This window comes from Melanerpes formicivorus, unplaced genomic scaffold (assembly GCF_026170545.1).
Source record: "Melanerpes formicivorus ecotype bairdi unplaced genomic scaffold, bMelFor1.0.p_v2 SCAF_18, whole genome shotgun sequence".
In the NCBI taxonomy this organism is placed as follows: Eukaryota; Metazoa; Chordata; class Aves; order Piciformes; family Picidae; genus Melanerpes; species Melanerpes formicivorus.
The window spans coordinates 260,227-285,083 of NW_027142370.1; the positions used below are offsets into that span (position 1 = coordinate 260,227).

Below are 24,857 nucleotides of genomic sequence, written 5' to 3' on the forward strand. Positions count from 1 at the left end.
CGAGTTCCGAGCAGCCGCAAACGATGTGACCGATCTGGCTTGTGCCGTGCAAATACAGACCTGGTTCAAAAGCACATCGTGGGAGGTGAATTATTAACTCCAAAGCCAACAGGGCTTCAGTGAACTGCACAGCACTCTAGACCGGGCACTTGAGGTCACGGCCTCCTGCTCCTCGGGTCTGTGTAGAATCAGAGAATGGTTCCAGTTGGAGAGAACCGGAGCTCGTCGAGTCCAGCCTCATCTAATTACCCAGGCTGGTGCTAAACCACCTCCCTTTGCACCACATCCCTGCCTTACCAGAAACGCTGAGGGAAGGGCCTGTGGCAGGAGTCGTGCTGCCACCCCACCTGCGGGCAGGACAGGTGCTGTGGCAGCCACCTGGCTCGCAGGCAGCACGTGCAGCACGTGCAGCCCTGCGGGAGCCCACGAAGCTCACAAGCGCTGCCACCCTGAGAAACCCGCTCGGAGACCCTGTGCTTCATCAGGTGCTGGGGCTGGAAGTGCTGGCAGTTGCTGGCAGCTTGATGCTGGCAGTGATGTCTTGTCAAAGGCCATGCTGATGAAAAATAATTGTTCCTGTCTCTAAATGCATATAATTTATAGAAGAGTAAGTGTGAATAGAAGATGAAAGGAGCTCAAGGTAACAGCAAAACACTTTTATTTTTTTTACAGGGGGAACTCACATGGGCATGTGGACAAAATACCTGGCCTGAATTTCAAGTACGAGATCTCCTTCACATTCAGTTCTCATGTTCTTATCATGCATTCAGAGGCTGGATTCAGCTTAGTATTTGGACACTTGTCCTGGAAAACAAAGAGTGCTTTAGTCTCCTTTGGAATGCAATAGCAGTCTTCATCTCTAACTCCAGGTTAATTGTGCAGTTGTCTTAAGAGAGCGTTTCAGGCTTTGTTTAGGCTAGAGGTGGTTCTAAATGCCTAAATCCAAGCCTTGGATGCCTTTTCATGCATTGGAGTGCTTTTTACACATACTTGTAATGTATAAAAGTATCATGCATAGAGCTGACAGTAATAGTTACTACACAGTTTGCACTTCACCCTTCATTTCTCTATAGACATAAAAATCAATTGGAAAAAAAACACAAAGAGCTGAAACATTCCTTCAGCTGGAGTGCATTTGTAGTCCATTCAAAGGTGTATGACACTCTGAGAGACATTCTGCTTTTCTTCTAACTGTGTGGATATCCATCTACAAAATCCATTGCATGGTATTTATGGACAACAAATCCACACCAACTTCTTGTCAGTTTTACCCAAATGAAAATGCCTGCAGTGTCAAGCACCATCAGACAACCAGCTACATTCTTCTTTCTTCAGGCCCACTGGGAAGGTATCTAATGAATTGCCAGCACCAGCTGTGACAGCACATACATTTTCTTTTCAGGGGCTGACCCAAGATAACCTTGCTTAGCTTACAAGATCTTCCAGCTTTCTGCTGAAGGCATGATAATGGTATGACTGCAATATGGTTCAGCTAAGAATTTGCTCATATTTCTGATGCTTCAACAGCACATTGAGCAGCTACCCTCGAATTTCTGCCCACAGAGTCTTTTTGTCAGTTTTGTTGTGGTGTTTTTTTTCTGTACACTACATGCACTTTGTAACCTATCATTGGGCAGAGCATTCATGTGTTCTTTTCACATGTAAAGATGTGTGCATTTCAACTATTGCAATGTGGTATTTTGGCATGGCAGCCACTTCTAGAAGATCAACGCAAGTGCAGCAAAATCCAGTCTTCAGATAGTCCTTGAACTAGCCAACTCAGAAAGGGAAAGTGTAGTCAGAAACACTGGCAGTGTTGACATGGGAAGTGGTGGTTCATTACACTGGCTGCTGTTGGGAGTTATCTGGGACCATCTGCTGCCTGGTCATGAGAAGCTGCTTTTTGCTGTTTTCCACAGCTTATCTGCTGGGAGGCATGCTGTGGAGGGACTCTGCAGTGGGTCAGAATCCACTTTGCAGTTTCATAACCCTTCACCAATCTATTTCCTGAAGCGATTTTCTTGGAACAAGACACAGCTCTCTCTACGTTACCACAGCTGCAGTTTCACCTTTCCTCCCCCCACCAAGAAATAGTTACCAGGTGGCAGGGAGGAAAGGGACTATTGTTTCAAAACAATAACTGTCTCCAAGAAGAAAAAGCACTTTCATTCATACAACAGCAAAAACTATTAGGATAGTCATTCAGTGAATACAGACTGGGAACTGAGAGTCATTTGAATTTCATTAGAGATGTCAGCACTGCTGATCTTTGGGGATTTGTGTAAGCTACTTCATTTTTTGCCTTAAGTTTTCACACATATATTAGAGTAATGTTTATCTACCTAGAATATATCTTACACGATCATCACAGAGGGATTTGCTAATTTGGTATCAGGAAAATTTATTCTGGCACTGCCAAGGGGTAAAACTTTTCTAGTGTCCAGCTCAGTTGTGCTTGAATCCCTGAATATTCTCTGCTGCAACTACACAGTCTCCTAGTGAGGACAGTCCTTTTTCCAAAGAACATCTTTACATGGTTTAGTTTCTTGAGTATCCTGCAAGAATGATACTGAGTTACTGTCTTCAGTGTGATTTTTCAATCATTCTTCATCTTTTAAAATGTCACCATGAGTACACCTTCTGTGAAGAGGCAAGTCAGCAGAACTCATGATGTAGGCAAAGAGCATTAACGCTGATCTTTTTCCCCCCAGCAAAATATTTTCAGGCCTTTTGGTAATATAAATAAGTTATTTTGTATTGGGTTTGTGTGTTAGTTCCTCAGTCCACTTAGTATGTGGGTGCACACTCATTCCTCTACTAAAGGCAATGCATCTCTTAGCAACAACTGATATTAACAAACTTAGTGCTCAGACTTTCAGAATCACAGCTGTCATATATTTGCAAGATATTAAAGTATTGGTTGGAAGTGTAATCTAATTTTGTCTCAGTCAGTTCTGTTTGGTAGCTGAAGTTAAAAATATCTGTGTACGCCCACAGGAGAAAAACCGTGTAAAGAATTCTTTCCTCCATTTTATGTTCAACATCTAAGCAGCACGTGATTTCTTGCATGGGATAATCTCCTGCTAAGATACTGGTTTATAGACACCAGCATCCTACATGTTTCACTTACTGATTTTTTTTCTCACCTCAGTACATACTTTACCTGCTAGAGTTTGCCATGGCTATTTTCCTGAGTGGTAGGCTCACTAAAGATTAGGTTGACTCCTAGGTAAGCTAAGGACATTAGTCAACATCAATACGTCCTTGAATAATGCAAGTACAAACCGTGTTGCACAACACTACAGACCTGAAAGTCGGGTTTGACTTCTCCCTGGTACGTTTCCATGACTTGTTTGCTTTGGGTGCTGTGTCATACAGCACAGGTGCTGCTGCACAGTTCAAATCAATGGCACTTTCCAGTCACCAGTTTCCCACACTGACCATCTTGGGTATTCTTGAAGGAAAGAATTCTGTTGAGATACTTTTCTGTGGCATCTTAGCCTTGGACTGTAGTGCAAAGAGGACAGAAAGGTAAGACAGAAGTTTGGGTCAGTATGACAGGTTTTGAAAAACATGCTCACCTTATCTTACAAAGAAATGTCATAATACTAGTTTTGTGAAGACTTTAGGAGTTCCCTAGCATAACACTTACGTAGATCCTTCCCTGCCAGGTATCTTGAATGTTTTTATCAAGGCAATACTTTCTCTGTGACTATCAGTGACAGCTTTTTCCTGCACATGGTCTGATCTCCATTTCTCACTGTCAAGATTTCTTTAGGACTTATATCTCGAGCTAAATGCCACAACTAGTAGTTATGCTGCTGCCTCTATTGGAACACAAATAGTTGAACCTGACACCTATTACTTAGGAAAAGCAGCAAATGGTCTTTTCAACATCAACAGAACTGAAGCCACTGATGTAGGGCATTCCCCTACAAGGTTCACATATTAGAAAGTAAAGTAGCAGAAAGCTTCTTAAATTCTTTAGATTCTTTAACCCCAATCTTCATCCCAAAGTGCTGGAAGAAAGGTTTTGTACTTTCTTTTTTCCTCTTCTGATTCTTTTCTTGTTACATATCTGTAGCTATACTATATAACATTTAAAGATAGCTCCATACATGACAAGATAGTTTTAAGTGTTACAAAATAAGAGTGCAGCTGCCTTTGACTCCATCCTCAGCTAGCTTCCTCGGCAGAGATAAGCCAGGCATGAGGTGCAAGTGGAACAGGTGGGAGGAAATTGGTGGAGAAAATGCAGATAGAAAAATGGTTATGAGAGCTCCTGAAAGTCATAAACTGAGAAAAGAGCACCTGTGTGTATTGGGTTTGTGTGGCAAGGTCTCTGCAGTGGGGGTGGGAGGGAGCTGCAGGGTGAGGCTTCTGTGAGAAGCTGCTAGAAGCTTCCTCAGTGTCCAGTAGAGCCTGGAGAGAGGAGTGAGAATATGAAACAGCTCTGCAGACACCAAGGTCAGTGAAAGAGGGGGAGGAGGTGATCCAGATGCCAGAGCAGAGATTCTCCTGCAGCTCATGGTGAAGACATTCAAGAAGTTCCTGGAGGACTGTCTCCAGTGGGAGGGGAGTTGCAGAAACAAGGTGTGAACTTACAGAGCAATTCTGGGCACCTGGCATCCTGCTATGGGCAACACACCACACTGGGGACCTAAACAGGAGTTCCTTGTACCTAAGAATAAAACTCTCATTATCAGACAGGAAGTAGCTGGTGTTTTGTTCAGCTGTCAGAAAATAAGTTACTTTTAAAAATTGGATTTGTAATGCATAAGTTTGTCAGGTATTTCTTCATATTTTTCAGGCCCAAAGAAGAGTTCTCAGTCATGCCAAACTCAAGCAGAGATGGAAATCTGTTACAAGAACCAGTATCTATCAGAGTTGCTGTAAACAGTCCCACTGATTTTAAAAAGTTGAAAATCTCAGCTCTGAAAGAGCATTTCTATGGTGGTAAAGCATGCATATATATACATACATACCAGCTTTGTGCCTAAAAATAGATTGGGAGATCTTGAGAGAGGATCTTCTGGAAAGCACCATGTGTTAGATTTAAACATAAGGGTAAGTACTTCTCTGATTTCATGCAGTAAGTATGTGTCTTCAAAAACATTGAGTGTAGGAACAACTGAATGAGCTAAGAGGTTCTGTGGCTTCTAGTTTAGATTCCTCTTTCTGAAAATCATGGCTCTTTTTGTAGCTGTAGTTGCACATGAGAAAACATGAGTGCTAGCATCTGTGGAAATGTATTGCTTATGAGTGTACAAGTAATGCTCTGAGACCAAACCTTCAGTCACAGTAGGTCAAAATAAAGTCATGAGTTACAGGAATCTTGAAAGAAGAGATGTTTTACTCTATTTGTTATTTGCTACTTAAACAATGCTAGAACAGATAAAGATTACCTAACCCACTGTGCAGTACAACGAATTACCTTATGCAGATCTGCTTTCCATAACACAGATGTTGGGTTTACATGCACAAACACATGCCAATGTTTATTTACACAGACATGACAACTGAATAGTGAAACCCAGCTCAGCTTCAGGAGCTAAGTGTTGTTTTGACATTAGAAATGTTCTAAAATCACTCTGCCTCATTCAAGTAGGGGTTTAATGCTACACTTCAAAACAATTTTCACGCCTTGAGAACAGTTTTTGCTTTAGATATTGGTTTTCTTATTAACTCTTCTAATCTACTTGTAAAATATGACAGCAGAAATTGGATCAGATTCAAGTCTGACTTAATTCCAGTAATGCCAACACAGTCAGCATGATCTTTTATATGTTAGCGTGCAGATGCAGATCTTACATGTATCCACAAACTGTGTCTAGCAATATATCCAATTGTTATCTATAGCAAACCTACAGCACCAAGGGGGTTATTTATGCCATGCACTGAAAACCCTCTCTAGTAGCATGACGAGGTAAGAATGTGAACCGGACATCAGAATTTCACATTCCCCCCCCCCCCCCCCCCTCTTTTTTTTTTTTTGGCTTAAGTTTTTTATTTTGAAGCAAGCAATTTTAATTTGGCAGGCTGTGTAGAAATCCAATCACCATTTGGCATGAGGATTGCTCTACCTTGATGAGTAACAAGATGCACCAGAATGTGTTTGGGATTGCTCTTTCAGCCCTGGCAGATCATAAAATAAGGTACTTTCACTTCAAAAGCTTCATATTCCTGCAAAATCTCCCTACCTGCCCTACATGTGCATCAGCCAGCAGGGTGTTCATGAAACATGGCTTTCCTTTCCATTTTAAAATTACTGTTGTGAGATCCTGGAACTTACAACAAGTTATATGCACCAAAGCCACAATAAGGATTGACAGAACTCAGAGAGGGACATCAAGAGCAAAAGGAGAGATTCCATCTCTCAGCCACCACATTCACATTTGGAATATCAGAAGATAGGTATTAGGGAACCACTGGCTGCTTAAAAAAGGCCAGCAATCCAATTGAAACAATATGAATTAAGATTCCTCTTAGGTAAAGCTTACAAACACATTTTCAAACAGGCAGATGACTAAGAAGATGTCCTGTAGCTGATGTCTCTTTACACTCTTACATTTGAAATAAGTCAGTATTTCTGTTAGCAGCATTTCCTGAGGAGTACTAGAGTAGCTTCTAACTCAGCCTTAAAAATCTGTGCCTCTTTACAGCCTAATGGCTTTTTTTCCCTCCTAAAAACCTTGCCCAGGTACACACCTATGTGCTTGCTTAGAGCACCTGCACACAGAAATGCGTGTTCACATCACCAAGTACTGCATGCTAGGGAGATGTTTACAAGCAAGAACCACCCAGGTAAGCAAGTACCCAACCAGCTTGCAGAAAGATGACTCCCTGCACACAGATTATTTTTGTGGGCATTACTCAGCTGCTAAGTTATGATAACTTGATCCAAAGTCTGACTCTGGAGTTATTTTAGTGACCAGGATGTGCTATTTTGGTTCTGTATTATAAATCCCTGTAATAAAATTGCTGACAGAACCTTTATCACGGCATTGCTAGCAGATCATTTATGATCATTATGATCTGCTAACAGATCACTTACTCATTCAACCCAGGAATATATGCTTGATACATAAGTTTAGTAATTGCAGCCCTGCCCAGTGAGGACGACCCCTTTTCAAGTGACTGGAAATTAAATGACTCATTCTCTCCTTTCCCCAGCCAGCACACTCAGTTCCCTCCCAATACTTTTTTATTTTGCAATCCATAATAATGCTTCTCCTCTTTCCTTAAGTGAGATTATTTGAAATTAAATCAGAACTGTTAAAACAAGAACAGTTTAGTGTCTGAACATTGCCTGAATGCAGAGCTATCATTTTAATTGCAAGCAGCACACTATGGCAATATACAAAGCACAACCTTGTTTAATAGAAATGTCACACTCCCAGTAAGAAGGTTGAATTCTATGTCCCAATGTGTCTGCAGAGCACAAGCATACATTTATATTGGAGTTCATGATGTGCATAAGCAAGAGTAATAAAACAATACCTGAGAATTCATAAAGATAATAATGGTCACAGAAATTCTGTATCTTCCAATTTACTCTTTCCCACTCAAGAAGTTCCTGGCCTGTGATGCAGTGGGTTAAGATTGCTTATGGTGCAACTGACCTCCTTTTCTTATTGTATTTTTTTCCTACAGTGTGTCTCCATGGCAGATCTTGTTCATCCTCCTCAGCTGTGTTTGGCTCATGTCCTCAGTGGCCATATTTTGAAAACTTTTCCTGAACATTATTGTTGACCTTTCAGAACTCCAGCCCAGCTTGAGTGGGGGTCTAAGGGCTGGCTGAATCAGCTGCATGATCAGCATCATGGACTTGGTAATCTTAGAGGTCTTTTCCAGCCTTAATGATTCTACAGTGTCCTGAAGGCACACCCAGAAACTGGGTGTTTCACTCTGGGTAATAACTGGTGTCCTGGGAGAGAGGGACACCCTCCCTTTTGTCTGCAGTGACTGCTCACTGTGATGCTAAAAACCTCCTGTCAGGGAGTTAAGGAACAGACCTGAGCCAGCCCTTTCAGTGCAGCAAAGCCTGATTTCTGTGGGCTTTCAAAGAAATAGCTGAGCAGGTAATTCAGCACTGAGAAAGTGAGAGCACTTACCGGGTTAGAAGCAGCTGGAGGTGACAAGTAGTTTTGCAAGGGACCCACTGGTATTGACAGTTTTAGATCTGTGCCCAGCAGTGTTATGTTAGGCACAGGATTAAAAACTGCAATTTAAAATCAGGAGTGGGTTAACAACTGAATTTCTCTTGTGAGAAGTGGATTTCCAGGTTGGGAACAGCTCTAACACTTAGGCAGTTTTCCCTTTCACTAAGTATAGCTATTCATTTTAATTTGCATAAAGAACATGGATATCTAAGTCTCCAATTACTTTAAAAGCAATATTTCAACTGATACAGTGAAGTAATTAGTTAAATGTGGAAATGATATTACACAGTGGAAAGCTTGCTTTGCCAGGGATCAATTTGTTGACGTTTGAATCCAACTGGAAAGGAAATGCACAGAACACAAAGTAGACTTTTTCAGTAAAGAGCCATCTCATCAATTTGGACAAATGAAAAGGATGCCTGCTTCTCAGCCAGAGGGGCTAAGTACAGGGTTTCTCTGCAGCAGAAGACTTACAAATGACCATTTAAAACATGAGGAAAAGAGAAGTCTGATTTCATCACGGGGATGATGTGCTTTGTTTTTTTCCAGCAGAATCCTTATTTCTGTAACGTTTGTTTCCCCTCGCTATTACATGCCACCTTGGAATAGAACCATGATGCTTGATTCAGCAGCATCTGTTAGCATCTTTGAAATCCTCAAAGGATTTGCATCAGGAAATGTAATCTCAAAGGAAACACATCAGGAGGGCAAATACTGTACCTTTGATTTACACCTGTTTTTCCTTTGCTTGATGGTAACAGCCATTTATGTACTGTTATATAAATTACCAGCCTTACCCCTACAAATAAAGCACAACAAGGTTCTGTTCTGAGTTTTCCTGTCTAGACTGGAGGTTCTAATAACAACAAATCAAGTACCAGGGCATCTAATTTCACCTGGGTTTATGCTCCCACCTGATCTCAGTTGCTTTCTTTGCATCAGCAGACAGAAAGGGAAGCTTGCATCTGGGCCTCTAAGCTGTTCTTAATTAGTGAGTTATGGATTTATGCCTTTTTCAAAGAGAAAAACCGGCAGGGTGGTCACTTCTCTGATGAACAAATTCCACTGAGCCTGAATAGATATTAGGTATGAGTATTTTGGAAGCATTAGTGATGTATCCTACAAGGCCTGCATACCTCTAACAGTGATACAAACCAGTAAACTATGCTGACTTGAAATTATTAACACCTTTACTAATAATACAAAACTTTGTGAACTCTGGAAACAATCAGCAGTTAAAGATACTTTAAACTCTAGAGACAAGAACAACTGCAAGGCAAAACCAACACACCCGAGTACAGCTAGCTGTATTGACAGACTGAGTCTGCCCACTGCTTGCAGAGATTGCTGTGAGATGTGTCAAAGTGTTTCTGGGTATTTGGAGCAGGGGAAAAATACGCTCTGGGTAGCCCAGAATCTTACCTATGGCTTGCAGGTTCTGGGGAGCAATGAGCAGACGGGACAAGTTATGGGAGATGACTAGGCCAGGCTACTCCAAGGCCACATGCCTCTGTGGTAGCACCTCAGGGACCTTCAGATCTGTTCACTACTCTTACTGACACAGCCAGGCTTTTATTTACGAGCGTTCTCTTGATTTTTAAAATGCATCTTTCATTTCAGTGTCATTTTTCTTTTTAATGAGAACTTTCAGGTCTATATAATTGCCAGCAAAGAGTTCTTGCCAGCAGCTGAATGATCACACTGTGCTGTAATTCTGTTGTGGATATAAATCGTTTGCGCTTGACTGCTTGTGAGTACAATATCTCTTTGAAAGACTCACTATGAAGAAAATTGAAAGATGAGCAAATTTTTAAAGAAAGACCTGGAAATCTGTAGGGAAATGTAAAACAAAAAGGTGACTTTGCTTCTGTAAAATATTTTATGTGTTTGGCACCAAAGGTAAAACGTTTTTGGCACTGCTAAACTCAGTGTGTGTAGTATAACATCACACTGAAGTTCAGCTAATGCGCGGAAGCCTGAAGTACACCGCATCAGGAATCCTTTGTTCTGTGCTGCCACCTTGTGGCTGTAAGTGGGACCTGCTGGTGCAAAAGAGAAACCCGAGCGCTTTAAATAGGACCTGGTGAGGGCGTTACATTCAAATGCTTTCTGTTCTTACACAGCCAGTCCACACGGGAAAAACAAGGAGCCCTGCATGCATCCTTCATTCTGCACCTTATAGATATAAGGTTGACATGCAAGTCCCTCTTAACACCTGCCCCTGGGGTTCCTTCCATCACTGACTAAACAAGGCTGTGTTTTTGCTGGATGTGCTACACCTTGGAAGAACAGAGAAGCTTCTGCCTGTGCCGTTTCTGTAAGAGCTTCAGCTTGCAGTGGAAAAGCTGGCCTGTGCCTGACGTAGTGCAGAAGCTGGCTTTACTAAAATAAAGAGAATCACATAGGGCTGCTTATTTGGCTGTGGGTCTTTGTGACTAATTCAGTCACCACAGAGGGCAACCTTTGGAGGTCCCTTCCAACCCCCAACATCGTGTGAAAAGAAAATGAGAACAAATAAAATATAATCTCTCTTCAGTAAAAAAACAGTCTGCATTAAAGCTCACAAAGATATCGGTTAGCTTTCAGGCATTCCTCGCAGCAACAACATCTGCCTCATATCCTCAGTATGAAAATAAAGAGCTGAACAAAACCTGTTCCTTCTGCCTCTCCCCTGCATCTAATATTTTCATGTCCTCAGTCAAATAGGTAACTCAGTCCTCACTTCCACGTTTTCACGGTTGTGCTAGGCCAGCATTCTCTGGGCTGCCTTTTGCTTTTCCCCAAGATACATTACTTACTGCATATTATCCTCTCTTCCTTCCCACCGTATTTCTGGCACATTGCATACCCCATGTGCCAAATGAGAAGAACATTATCTGATTCCACTGTTGTAAATAATTGTTAATAGATTAATGCTAGATGTAGTATAATGCTACTTCTACAGCAGTTTTTCAAGCCTGTGAACACAGGCTGGCCTTGTCTGGTCTGGTTTTGACTGCCACAGTGCTTTAGCCTCTTCACTGTAAGCAGGATCCTGTGGCAAGCATCTGAAAACCTAATTCTTCAAAGACAGGAAAATGCCATGCATGAAGCAATACAACCCAGTGAGCTTCGCTGTGAGTGCCCCTAGCTGCTCATTTGCACACCCCCAGCTAGCCAGTAATGTCCTGCTGGATAAGATGTTTGCACATGTTATCTCCAATTTGCACTAGATTAGACACCAGAGTTAGTACTTGACATCTTTACATGGTCCAATGTGTTTTGCTAGGGATATGCTCACTGGTTATTAACTGGATGAAACCTGATATTAGCTTGGCTTTGTTTAATTTCTGATGTTATTTACTCTGTGATAACTGACTAGCCACAGCTAACACCGTGAATTGCTTGCCCTGTAATGACCAGATATTCCATTACATTATGTAAATTATTTGCATAGTGATTATGATTTAATGTTATTGGTAATTAGAATTACTTGCTTGCTGGTAATGCTGTATAAATGATCTGTCATTACTCACAGGGCACACCTTACCAAGAGTTCTAATGAGAAAAGCTGCAATTTAATGTCACTAAACAATCAGTCTCCTCTGAGCTGTAGGTTTACATCATGGGGAACTGCTTTCTGTATTTATTGATCATTCATTGATCATTATTGTAAAGCCCTGGGGCTCTGTAAGGGTTTTTATTCACTGATAGATGTGATATCAACAGATTTTGTCACAGTAATTTAAATACATAGCTGCTGAAGTTTGCTTGTCAGATTTTCACACTTTGCAGTTTTAAATCACATCACAAGTTCCTCCTCTTGAGGAAGGAAGATCCATAGTCCACACCCTTCACAATTATACCCACAGAGCACATCCATGTCAAAGGAAAATGAAAAAAGGCAAAGGCCAGTGAGACCCCAGCCAGCAGAGCCCTTCTGTAGCCCCATCTCTGGGGCTAAACTCTAGCAGCTTCTCTATCAGCCAGTGATCCCTCCCCTAGCAGAGAAGGGGAACCAGGAAAAGGAGAGAAGATCCATAGGTTGAGATGAAGGTGGATTTAATGAAACAGCCAAATTAATACCAATGTTACCATAAGAGAGAAATTTATACTCAGCCCAGCAGAAGTGCAGCAGTCATGATACCCATGAAGGCAGTCCTCAGGAGCCCTGCCCACACTGCACTGTTTGTATACGGAAAAGGCAGAACCAGTAACAGCAGACCTTCCAAGACAGAAATTAGAGCTTAGGGACCCCAAACACAATGCCAAGACCCAGAAAAGCAGGATTTAGGGCACGCTCTAGAACCTTGCACCTCCATCCATCCCTGCAAGCCATGAATAGGTATTTCAAGATCATACAAGAAGTCTGAGGCAGATTTCCACCTACCCCAAGTCAGTGCAGAACCTGAACGCTTTGTTTTGTAGGCTGTGAAGTGCCTTAAACCCAGACCTGATCAACTAGTGTAGAGTGAGTGTTGCTCCCAAATGAGAGACATTTTGAAATGAGACTCATGCCTAGTCAAGAGCCTTTTCTGTGACTTAACCTGCGAGGCAGTTAGTGCAACTACTTTTTCTGAGTGTCTGAAGGAACTAGACCTAGATAGAAAGAAGGATACACTTGTCACAACACTTCTGTAATTTCTGTGGCATAAAGAACTGTTTACCTGTATAGCGATTCAGTCAAATTGCAATGCCCGTTTATGATGCCAGAAGATTTGAATGGTCTGAAAGAAATATTTGTGCTGAAAAGCTTTATTTGGAATCAGAAAGAAAACAGCTGAGACCTACTGAACCAGAAAACGTATGCAAAGGAAGATCCATGTGAATAAAATATCTCATTTAATATTGTACTAGGGGAAAACCAGACTTGTTGTTTTTAACGTTGGGCCTCTGCCTGTAAGATTGTGGACTCTCTTGGTTTTGCCTTGGCGGGTTAAGCAAAAAAACTATTCATGAAAAATGGATAACAGAGGAGCACGAATTTCATACTACAAAAAGGTTAACTGACGACTGATCAGTGCAAATGAATATAGAATATGAATGACCTTGATGAGGTTTTCCCGTGGATTCTCTGTGCTTCATGCAATCTAAACTATGACAGCCCAGTAAAAGATTTGGAAGACAAGTGTCCGTGCACTCTGTTTGAGTAACAACAAAAAGAAAGCCTTGCATAGATTTCAAAGTATTTGGTGGTATGCCCTTTGCACCGCTCTGTACTCTTCCTACAGTATCTACTGACAGAATTAAGCAGGCAAAGAGTGCTGTGCATACAGCAATATATTGGAAACATCAAATGTATGAGGTAAAAAGGTGAATAAAAATACCTACAAACCTAGTCACAGCTGGCAAAGGATTCTCTTGATGCAACGTGGATTCTCTTGAGCTGCAGTCCTTGGGAGTTTGGATGGAGCATGGAGCTGGCCTCACCACGTGGTCACACCAAGAGCAGGCAGCAGCCTCTGGGGCAGGGCACCAAAGAGAGCACCGCAAATGTCTCCCCTTAAATAGGCTTGGTGGACAGGAAGGGGGAGTGGAGCAGACTTTGACCCCAGGACCCCTCCCCCTGGGAGTGGGGGCCACCTCTCTCTGCCCACCTGGGGGCTAAATTCTTTCCAGCCCACTCCCTCCTGGGCTGGGTGTAACCTGACACACGCCCACAGACTTACCTAGCCCAAACCAGGAAAGTAAGAAAATACTGACCCAGTTACTGCAGAAGAGTTACTGAACTCCCAAAACAAATTAAAAAGCCCTTTGCAAGGTCACAGCTGCGCGTGTTGTAAAACAAACCACTCTCTTAGCAGTCTAATTCTGAGCAATACTAACTAAACTTTGCTTGGCCTTCAGCTGAGCAGTAAAATAAGGTAGCATACACTGGAACCTCAGTGCCTCCCTAGTCCACAGCGGAAGCATTAATCACCGCGTCTCTGCCGCGGCAGCGAGGCGGTTTGCAGTCCTTCTGTGTACTTGATTTATGAACAGCTGATGGCCATTGAACTGCAGAAATCCACCCAGCAGTGTTTTGTACTTCCTTTTGCTCTGAGAACAAATGTTACAGAACACTGACATTACGTTCCATCTAGCATATACAAGCTTTATTTTGTAAGCTGTTTCATTGCAGCCTGTCTTTCCCCTGATTTTCATGCCTTGCTCCTTCCTCTGTCACAAAATGCATTCCTGACTTCAGACCCCCAGCTCAAGAGCAGGATCAGCACACTTCTATCTGCAAACACTATCCAGATGGGCTCCTGTCATAGAATAACAGAATGCTTTGGGTTGGAAGGGACCTTTAAAAGTCATCTAGTCCTACCCCCTTGCAGTGACCAGGGACTGATTCCACTAGATCAGGTTGCTCAGAGCCTTGTCCAACCTGACCTTGAATGTTTCCAGGGATGTGGTTTCTATAATCTCTATGGGTAACATCTTTCAATGTTTCACCACCCTGGTTAAAAATTTGTCTTGGCTGAGCAAGACACAGCATCGTCCTCCAGTCTGTTTTCCTTCATCTCAGTAGGTTTCTTCTGTCCCATCACTGTCATGTGAAATTTGGAACATTGAGTGAGATTTGATGGAGATTCTTTGGGGCATAAATCACCATGGTGGCCAAACTCTGCTTCACTTAAGTTGCTTTTGAAGGCAAAGAAAGGTGACTAGATTTACATTTTGGTCTTTTGCAGATGCCTAAGAGGTCGCATACTTAGCTTAAACTACTATTTAGAAGCCTCTTCAGGCGCACCCTTACGAAGGAGGTGTGAATTTTCAGTCCCCAAGCGTCAGACTCCAGCCTCACCAGTGTGTGGAGGGAAGTGGCTCCCAGCAGGCACCTACCTGCGGTGACACAGCAGCTGCAGTAACACTCAGGCTCGCTGTGTGGTGTTTGTGCTGTCCTGTGCTCCCCAGGGCAATGCTGCCCAGTGCCGATGGAATATCTGTGTCCTCTGTGTCTTGATGTTGTCTCCTTCCTCAGGCCCCCTCTGTGCTCCAGTCTGCAACTTGTAAAAGCATCCAGATTCCTACTGATCACAAGGGCACTGCTTTGTAAACTCCACCATTGCCTATCACAAAGCACTCTTTGTTGGTTAATGGTGGGTAGAAAATAATGGATCAATTTAAAGCATCTCAAATTCTGAAAAGTGCATAAAAAAAAAGAAAAAAAGAAAAAAAGAGAGAAATCCTGCTGCAAGAAAAGCTCAATTTTGTTAGTGCTTTCTCTCATCTCTCTTGGGATGTGTTCACAAACATTTGAAGGGTGGCTTAAAGGTAGCACTGCTGAGCAGGTCAAAGGGTGTATATTGAGGCATAGTGGGATGAAATCAGGCAATAAAACAAAGCAGGTAAGTAGCCTTTCATCATGGAACTGTTTCAAATATTCATAAATGCAATAGCATTTGCAAACATTTTTGGAGAAGGATTCCTATGAGGTCTGCCAGGTATGGTCAGGGAAGGAGGAAGGGGAGGCTGAACAGCAGCACCCTTGCCATGGCCACCACAGTGCTGGCTCCCATGCAGTCCTCTGCCACCCACCCTGAATTGGACTGAGCTGTGTGCCATGTTGGGGGCATCATTCCCCAAGAAATCTGCTGAAGCCCTGATCCATGTAAAGTTGAACTGAAGAGCTCTTACGAGGCTTCACCTCGCACTAGTGAAAAACCCCCGAGGGCAGAACCAGCAACAGGACTTGGCCCAGATGTCTCCATGAAGCACTTGGCACAGAGCCCAGGTGGCTCTAAGGGAGCCTGTCGCTGCTTCCATGGGCACTATGCCAGCGGCAGGGAGGGCAGGGGAGGAGGAGAGGCACTGCACGATGACCCTGGCAGGCAGGGTGGGCAACGCTCGGCTCACGAGCAGGGACACAAAGCAGATTGCGGATGCCAGGGTACATTAATTATGTACAGGCTATATCCACCCGGAGTGACGAGAACAAATTACTGGCCCATTTCTAACGAGGGTTGGGGAGAAAGTATTGAGAGCAGAGAGCAGTCAGGTGGTGGGGCTGCAGAGCCGGGTGGTGCTGGTTTGCTTTTCCTCTTCTGGTTTGCTGTTATTTGTTCGTAAAGAGCTTGCGTTCTCATCCTGGTTTTGGGTTTTGTTTTGTTTTTGATAAGTGAAAATTAAAGGAGGAAAGATTGCCAGCAGCGGCAAACAGCTCCAGATCCAGCATCAGCCACGCGATGGCGCTCTCAGCACAGGAGCCAGGAGGAGTCTCTTTGTGCGGCTGAAAACTGAATCGTTTTTACTCTCACCCTTTTCTAATTTTTATCTTTCGCTAATGTAATGCAGATTGCTTTTATACATTATTTATGGAGCCCAGAACTGGTATAGGGAATGCTGTCACTCATTTTAATGATTTAGATATGTTTTTTATTATTATTATACTGTATAGACTTTGGAAAACCTTCATTTGGATCCCATTTAGAATAGGAAGTTGCCCAAAGCTTGGATGTGAGCCTTAATTTACTGAAATCCTTGCAAGGCTGAGAATATTTACTGCTGGCATTTATTGCTCCTGTGAGAGTCAGAGCGTGGGTGAGTGGGGGTGGGGGAGAAAGAGAGGGAAGGAAAGACAATCGTAACTTCAGCCAAAAAAGCAGAGAACATATGTTGGGAGTCCTGCTCGGCTGTGTGAGCACAGCAGCAGGGTAATCTGCCTCTGAGCCGCTCTGCTGGGATGAGGAGGTGCCTTACTGCCATGGGGACTCAAGACAAATCCAGCAGGACTTGTCCTTTGGAGAGCTGAGTCTGCTTTTCCAAAGCCTCTCTTTATATAAATGGATTTTCACGAGCAGTTAGGACACTTGGGTTGATCATATAATTGTAGAATCATCTTGGTTGGAACAGACCTTTTAGGTCATCAAATCTAGCAGTTAGCCCAGCACTGCCAGTACATCACTGAACCACATCCCTCAGCACTGTATCTAAGATATTTTTTATCCCTCCAGGAATGGTGACTCCACCACTTCCCTGGGTAGCCTGTTCCAGTGCTTGACAACCCTTCTAGTAAAGAAATGTTTCCTACTGTCCATCTGAAACTTCTCCTGGCACAACTTCAGGCCGTTTACTCTGGTCACTTTTTACTTGGGAGCACGGACCTCCACCTCACTACAATCACTGTTCAGGTAGTTATAGAGAGCAATAAGGTCTCCCCTGATCCTCCTTTTCTCCAGACAAACCAACTCCGGTTCCCTCAGCTGCTGCAGAAGAAGTCCCTTTAAACTTCCCACTGTGCTCTGCAGGTGAAGACTGGATTTTAGCTGTGCAAAGTTGCAGTGGTTCCACGACAGCCCAAGGGAAACCAAACTCAGAACCCTCTGGCTGGAGCAAGGGGATTGCTGTGAACCCACCACTGTGCTGGAGCTGCAGAAGGTGACCCAGCAGTCAGCAGTAATGGAAGAAGGAAAAGAGTTCTTCTTTGTCTTCCTCCTTTCAGTTACTTTGTACCCACACAATAATAATCTACAGACTTTGGTTGCTAACACTTGTAGAGAAAAATATTCCTAGGTCAGGGGCAGCCTTTGCTCAGCTACAAGTGGACTTCCTCAGTCTCCAGCCTTTTGGAGAATCAGAGTTCTACATTTCAGGGAAAAGAACAAGTGTGCCAGGAATTCCCACAGTGGGTTTTAAAGAAATGCAGAGCCAAATATTCAAAATAATTTGTTTAGGTACTTGCTGTTTGCTGCTCTGCTCCTCCAGCCATTTTCATTCAGCTGCTTTACCTACCTTTCAGCCAGCCTCTCTGGTGGCTTGTTTGTCCTGTGCAGTGACAGTAGAAATGGCTATCCAGCAGCTGGCAGGAGAATGAAGAGAGGGACCATGCCAGCCATTGCCCCTGTTGTGAAAAACAACCCACAACAGTGGTGAAAGTTTGACATGCCTATGTTGAAAATTCCTCAGAAACCTCTGTATCATGGGCCTGAGGCTTCTTAAATGGGAGCACTGCGTAGTTAGTCTCCAAAGCAAGGCAATGCTTTCTGAGGAGCAGCTTCATGTAGGAGGTTGCCTATCCACACGAATATCCACATCTGTTTGTTAGCTTTGTTACTGGAGCAGCTAGAGAACATGACTGGAACAGCAAGCACCTGAAGTTGGTAGATCCATGTCTGTGATGCACTGTCTGGATGCTCAGAGTATAATTATAATCATAGCACTATATTGTCTCCTGCATAAACACTTAACATCTCTCCAGTAAAGACCTTCTGAAAGACATGCAGACAGTTCAGCTATAGATTGTCTGCTCCTGGAATGTGGAAAGCTGAAATGAGGAGAAGGGGGTTGCAATTGCTTGCAAAGATGGAAGGTTACTGACCTCTTTATCTTTCATTGTGTGAATGGGAGGGCACCCATCCTGAGCTAACTGCTGGCTACTTGTTCCTTTGAACACTAAGATGTCGTTTCACATTAATTTAAAGGGCTCCACTGCAAAACAGGGCAGCACAGTTTCATTCCTAATAATCCTGTAGCAATTTCAATTCTCAGAAGGTAAGCATTGGAGTAGATAAGGAGAATGTGGAAATTTGATCATTAGAGCTGTTTAGAATGAGTCGGACAAATATCTGTCAGGGATGCCGTAGGTATAGTTGATTCTCCCTTGAGGCAGAAGAACAGAGGATGTGACCTATTTACTCTGCTCTCTAGGACTCGTGTGAGACTAGCTGTGGATGCCTCAATGCAGAAAATATTCTGTGTCAAAATACAGAAGCAGGCCAACTGTGTTGAAATGGAGTTCAGCTTAACCCGAAGCTAAAGAAGAAATCTGCAGGAATCATGTAAGAATCAAAACTCATCCCCAAAATCAAAGGCAAATAGTATCCACATTTCCAAAGGAAGGTGAAATTTTAAGAAACCATATAGACAATAGCATGAGAGAAGCTCAGAAATGGCATCCAAGGAACCTCAGCTCTGCTGTATGACCACATTACCAAATAAAATGATTCCTGTGAGGGAGATTTTTGTTTCTCGTTTCAGATTCAAATGTTTGCCTAAAAATAGAAATTATCTCCTTTTTTCTTTTTCTTTTTTGTGTCCTCATAGTGTTCCCATTAAGAACATAGCCAGCAGCTCCTTTCATTAAGAGAAGGCTGTGATCTCAGCTGCAGGAAGAACAATGGACCCATGCTGTTCCTCTCAACATGTCCCTGTGGATATGGGCTGCTTCTGCTCTGCTTTATCATCAGAATCTGCCTGCACACCAGCACCACAAGCCTCAAAGCAGCCAGGAAAGAGCAGGCTCAGACTGGATTTCTGGGTAGCTCCATCGCTTGGTGCAGGCTGGGTATGTGCTGATGGTGTTTGCAGGTTGGCTGCAGGAGGGCCGGGCTGCTGCTTTCATTGCTTTTGCCATGCTGATGCCATTGTCTACTGGCAGCCTGCAGAACACAGCTTTCCTAGAAAGGTACTCATCCTACATCTCACACCACACACTACCAAGGTGGCTGGAACTGATGAGCAGCCTGATTTTGTGTACTGTGAGCATTGGGACCTCAACTGTAACCATCTGTCTCCATACATACACCTTCAGGCAGCCAGGTCAGGAGTACAGGGGGCTGCACCTTGCTCGTATGACCGCTTACTCAAGCAGATGCAGCATCATACTGAGACTTCACTTCCATGTAGGAGAAAGCAACCATTCTGAAAGACAAGCTACCTGCACTCTCCATGAGATGTTCTGCAGAAGAACTTCTACAAGTAACAATGTTTAAGGGGAGAAGTGGTCATTAACCCTAAACCAGTGTCTTGAAGTGCAGAACACGGACCTCTGTAGCTTTAACTAATTGAAAAGCATACAGAATTGGCTATTTTACTAAGATGACATAATCAAAGGAACAAAGTACTACTTTTATTCAGAATACCCTTTAGAATTAAATCCCAAACACACTGGTGTGGTTGGGTTATAACACCCTAAAAATGTATACAGCTATTTTGTACTTTCCCTGTTGACAAGGTGGTTATATATGGCAAGGCAATCATTTGCTCGAGTTGATGAAGATACTGATTGTTTGATGGATATGCTGAAGAAGTACCAGGACCCTTGAGGTGACACTGTTTTTTTCAGGATATCAAATGCTGGAAAGACATTGTCTTTGTTGGCTCCATTTGATGAATTCTTGCAGGTGGGATTCTGTTGAATGTGTAACAAGCAGTATCCAGTAACCTGATTATTTATCTTGTCAAATGGAGTCCCTGGACATAACTATCAAGCTGCCATTGGCAGTGGGCTATAAGCAGCACTGTATTAAACTGTCCAGCTGTGATGTGAGGACCGCAGCAGTTACTAACTTGGGAAGCATAACACATAGTGCTGAGGATCTTTGAATGACCTGAGAGCCCTTACAGCAGGACCTGCTGCCTCAGTCACCTTCCCGAGGGTGTCCCATTCCCAAGTTTGCTCTGGAAGGCCATGCTTGGATCAGTCTGAGTGCAGGCTAAGGGAATATGCCCACAATTGAAGGGGTTTTATTCTTAATATTTTCATCATCTACATCATTCAGGATATAGCAGAATATGATCAGCTAATGAAATGTTTGATCTTGCCCACCACCAGCCTTCATTAGACAGCAATTGTGGTGCCACTGCAACTGCAAGGACCTCCTACTGGTGCTTCATTTTCTCTGATAGGGCTTTGCAATATGCTGCTGAGCTGAGGCAGCAGTGGCAGAAGGAGACCTTTCAGTCATCCATGCCAGCTTCAGCCAATGATACCTGTGTCAAAAATGCACTGTGGGCTCTTGTCATGCCCAACCTACCTCCCACCACTGAGCCCTGTCATGTCCAGCAGACTTGGCTGGTGAAGAGCAGCTCCAGAGGAAGATCTCTGATGTAGCTCCACTCGAGTTAACTGAACTATTGACCCAGCTCTCTTTGGATCCTGTATGATTATAATTAGGTAAAACAATAATTATGAACTTAATTGCAGCTTATTTGTATAAAGCACAGCTTGTGCATGAGTTTTCAATTAATTTAGCTACGTGGAGAGTTGAGAGACTGTTATTTTAAGATTGTTCAGGACAAAGAACAGATGCTGAATTTCTTTGAATGATCAGTTTAAATTTAGCACGAATTAACAGATTTGCTTTATCAACGCTCAGAACACTCCTCTTTTTAAAGGATGAAAGCTGCAGGTTTGGGAAGGTGAGCTCACTTTGTTTGGGTACATAATTAAAATGGTGAATCTCTGCTCTAAGACCCAGAGAGGTTTCCCTAAACTGTAGGGTTGTGACTGTGGCCTCTATACCAGAGTGGAGAAACTGATTGCTTTGTGGTGAGGTGGGGGAAGCAAGTCTTTTCCAGAGAGATTCTCAAAGGCAAGACTTTTAATGCAAGATTTGCTCTGAACTGCCCCAATGTGGGGTGTTCCTGCAGCTGTGCCTCTCCCCTTCTCCATCCTGCTTCCTCAGACAGGCAGTCTTAATAGCAGGAGGAGCTGCATATCCCTCTAGTGCCACACTTCATCCCTGTGTTACCTCCACAGTCTGCTTTCTTCTGTCCTACGAGTACTCTGTTCATCTGAAACTTGTGTATGATCCCAAGCTATGGAACTACAGTGCACTGCAGACACAAGAACCAGCTTTGAGAGGTCCTCTATGTTTGCAGAAAATCTAAGCAGCCCCAAATGCTGCATATCAACACCTATCAGAGTCCATGATTCCTGGCATTCATCATGTGAATTAATTGGCTGTGTGAAATCTGAGAATTATACAGGTTCACTGCTAGAACTAAGTCACAATTAGTGCCAAGTGCTTTTACCACTAAAAAAGCCCCATGGATTAGGCCTTTCAGAATAAAGAAAACCTGCTTCTGAACTTTTTGCCACAGTTGGATACTCAGTCACAGAATAGTCTACATACTGCCAGTACATTTACAATGTAAACGCTTTCTTTTCAAGGTCAAGGTTTTAAAGCACTAGACTGCTATTGAAACTGCAGGGGCAGAGCCTGAACAATTCCACTGGTTTTCTAAAAATAAGGAGCTTTATAGCTAAACTGCAGGATATATTTTAAAAGACAGAGTCTCAACATTTTTCTTTTTACTGCTAGTTGTATCCCATCTCTGCTGATTTTTACTGCTTTACACAAAGGCACATCTATTGTGAGGCATGGCACAAAATCAACACTCCTCCCTTCTAGCAGTTAAGCCCAGACTTACAATATTTGTGATGGGCCACAACATTAAAATGCATTAACACAAAACCTGACCCACCAAAGGGAATATTGCTTCACGAATGACATGACAGAGAGGGAGAGTGTCTGCTTGGCTAAGTCAGACTCCTTAGCTGCAACTACTGTGTTGAGTTTTACATCTTTAAAATGTCATATTTTTGTTTGAAACCTTCATCCTCCAAATACCTCAGGAAATCCTGCAAGACACTGATGCATGAATGAGGCAATTGCTTCTTTCATTAGACATGATTAATTCTAATCAATCAGGGCTTAGTATTCCCAAGCCTTTAGAGCTCTCTCATTTAGCTTTTGCAGCGCTTGAAAATGCTTATTGACCAAAGGGCGAAAATGTTTCTCTCTTGTTATAGGAAAAGATTTGCAGTTAACTGTGAGACCTTAAAATACCGAGGACTAAATTCTGGTCAGTTTGTAGCTAGGCATGCTTACCTGGAGGCTGTGACGAGCAGTTGTTTGTTTTCAGGTGTAGAGGACAGCTCAGCCTGTACCTGGCTGTTCCTGCTTTGTATTTCAGGGGAAGCTGCTTTGGCCATAGCCTAACTGACTGTCTTGCCCAGCCCAGCTGCTAGGCACCGTCCCAGTGTGAAGCCTCATGAGCAAGTGTGAGAGCCATCATCTTGCTTTTCTTGCCCTCACTGAGCCCCAGGATCAAGGAGGAGCAGTTGATGGTGAAAACCCACCCACATGGATAACAGTGACTCATCTCTCATTTTCTTCTGCAAGATTTTCTCTTTAGCATTTAGTACCAGATTTAAAGGTGAAACGCTTAACCTCTCTTTTATACATGTACAAAAATCTTGTCCTTCACTTCCAAGCCAATCTAAAACTGGTGGTCTGTAATGCATCATTAGTCAGTGTCAGTAAAAGGACATTTTTCACTTAGAAACTCTTTTTCCCCCCCATTTTCTCCTAGTTTGTTCACTTAATACTACAAGGATGATGCAAACACAGATACTGTATATGATGAGTTGCTTTTGCATGGTATCACACCTTTGATAAAATAGCTGAGGAAGCTATTTGAGGAAGCTGAGGAAGTTGAATCAGTATGAAAAACTCCATAAATGGAGCTGTTCTTTTGTTCCAAAATGTGTAGTCATCAACATAGATCTTCCCTTTCCACTTATCCTGGCTTTTGCCCTGAAAAACAACTTCTTTGAAGTCAGAAAAACTGCAAATATAATTGTCCTAGTCCAAGCCTGTCATGGTTGACTGTAGGCACTGGACTGTAAACCTTCATTTTACTTTTCTAGACATTGTAACGTGTGTCTAATGTCTTTCAACTAATTTTTTGCTTCTTTGTTTGGTGTTTCTATTAGAATTTGCAAACAATTGCTGTGAGTTAACTCCAGACATTCTTTTTGAAAAAACAAAATTGCATTTGATAAAATTGCTACAGTTTTTAAGGCAAAACCTCACTGTTAGCAGATGAAGGGTGCAAATGGTATCATGGAGCTACATTCATTCCCATTTCACTCCTTCTTGAACCAGGTACATTAAGAGGAAAGTGTTTGCATTCTTTAGCATATAGGGACTTACATATGGTTTGCTGCTGCTGCTGCTCAGAGCCAAAGCCAATATCTCAGTCTGTGCAAAGAACAGGAGGGCAGTCAGTGGGTGGGCTTGAAGCATGAAACAGAAGGAGGGAGAGGGAGTGAGCGGGGGAGAGACTGTGTGCATATGTCCAGAGGAGTTAAGTAGTTAGAGCATCCGTTAGGGAGAGGAAGGATTAAGACTCACCTGCTTCCTTAAGTTCAGCTCTACCAGATCCTCAGTGGTCAAGTTACTTGGTTACTCTGTCCTTTCCAAAAGTCTTTTGCTAGAGATGTTCAATTATGAATATATAAAAGATATCCCTTGGAGCAGGGATATCCTGTTCCTGTTAATTAACCAGCACTCTGTATGCTCTGCCTGGGTTGGTTTCTCTGGTAACTGTAGGAAGTGGGGCTGCACCGGTGGGACAGGTGCCAATTTTAATACTCAGATTACAGATTTTAATGCTAAATTAACCAAAGGGATGGAGAATGTTAATTAACATTCTTGCTCTTAAGAGGGGCAAAGCGTGGCTGCAGGATGTGTCTTACCCCCAGGATTCTGCTGGAGAGGCACACCTGATAAGAATTAGGTGCTCAAATCCAGGTGAGTCAGCCACTTTGGCTCCTGGAGCTGGTCCTCTCCTCTGAGCCTCCGTTTTAACTGGTGAAGCAGCTCTCTCATGCTCCAGAAGTGCTGTTGGCTCCCACAGGCTCCTAAATCAGGAATAGAGATGGTATTAGATGGCAATCATCTATGAAGAAGATGTTTCAGTGGCTAAGTTACTCTAAGGATTTATTCATAGCCTTTCCTGAGATCAGTGGGAAATGCACAGCTAGATTCCTCTGCAAGCCAGCCCTTAGCAGTTTCGGAGGGAAAGGAATGTCTGGGCATCATCTCTGTTATTAAATTTTATTTTTGATGCATTCAGAGATTTTATAGTTTTGCAAAAACACGTAGCAAACATGGAATTTATTGCTCATAGTTCAGGAAATGTGTCATAGCACAAGATGGA

At 42.9% G+C, this 24,857-nt stretch overlaps 2 long non-coding RNA genes across 2 annotated transcripts; one reads left to right on the plus strand and one right to left on the minus strand.

Moving 5' to 3' along the window:
• Positions 1-650: 650 nt before the first annotated feature.
• On the minus strand, positions 651-13,659 carry LOC137446543 (uncharacterized). Its single transcript, XR_010988678.1, has 3 exons — positions 13,477-13,659; positions 3,308-3,507; positions 651-804 (listed from the first exon to the last, which is right to left on the minus strand). It is a non-coding gene; the product is annotated as an uncharacterized lncRNA (long non-coding RNA).
• LOC137446544 (uncharacterized) lies at positions 4,798-9,152 on the plus strand. The gene is made up of 4 exons (XR_010988679.1): positions 4,798-5,067; positions 6,039-6,155; positions 6,701-6,804; positions 7,654-9,152. It is a non-coding gene; the product is annotated as an uncharacterized lncRNA (long non-coding RNA).
• Positions 13,660-24,857: the final 11,198 nt, after the last annotated feature.